A 945-nucleotide genomic window follows, 5' to 3' on the forward strand; every position below is an offset into this window, starting at 1 on the left:
ACTCATATTTATTGACTACAGCTCCACCTTCAACACTATAATCCCAGCCAAGCTCATATCAAAGCTCCAAAATCTAGGACTTGGCTCACCACTCTGCAACTGGATCCTCGACTTTCTGACCCACAATCAGTAAGAATAAACAACAACACCTCCTCCACAATAGTTCTCAATACAGGGGCCCTGCAAGGCTGCGTACTTAACCCCCTACTATGCTCCCTGTACACACACAATTGCATGGCAAAATTTGGTTCCGACTCCATCTACAAGTTTGCTGACAACACGACCATAGTGGGCCGGATGTCGAATAACGATGAGTCAGAATGCAGGAGAAGATCGAGAAACTGGTGGGGTGGTGCAGCAACAAGAATCTATCCCTCATCGCTTCTCGGCCTTCTGGCTAAGATCAGGTGTAGTATCTGCTTGGCCTTTTGGCTAAGATCTGATATGTCTTTCTTGTGGGTGTCATAATATACACCAGTATATCATGGTGCAGACACACACTGATGGACATGCAGTGGGATCAATCAACATACACAACACCGCAGCCAATCACTAGTGAGAGCACATACACTATAAAGACAGGGGACATCAGAGTTCCCGCTCATTCGAGAAGCAGCTAGCTAGGAGCACAGAGCTCACAACCTGCAACACAGACATTCACCATGTGCTGAGTGCATCAACCGGCTCGGACAAGGCAAAGGTTTTTAGTTAAAGCTGGTATCGTATTTACCCACAGTTCAAGTATGTTTAAATAGTTAACCTTTTAATAAAATAGTGTTGCACTACTTCAAGTGTTAGTGACCTGTATGTGATCCAGAACACCCAACACATCATGATACCAGGTGTGGTTCCATACTAGCACTTCTTAGACCTACCTGCAAGTGATCTGCCTTCCGCCAGCATTTCATTATCCTGAAACATGGACAACATCAGCCCGCCGCCGCC

At 45.9% G+C, this 945-nt stretch overlaps 1 pseudogene; it reads left to right on the top strand.

Annotated features, from left to right (window-relative positions):
* Positions 1–377: 377 nt before the first annotated feature.
* LOC140430932 (U2 spliceosomal RNA) lies at positions 378–534 on the top strand (annotated as a pseudogene).
* Positions 535–945: the final 411 nt, after the last annotated feature.

This window comes from Scyliorhinus torazame, chromosome 1, assembly GCF_047496885.1.
Source record: "Scyliorhinus torazame isolate Kashiwa2021f chromosome 1, sScyTor2.1, whole genome shotgun sequence".
In the NCBI taxonomy this organism is placed as follows: domain Eukaryota; kingdom Metazoa; phylum Chordata; class Chondrichthyes; order Carcharhiniformes; family Scyliorhinidae; genus Scyliorhinus; species Scyliorhinus torazame.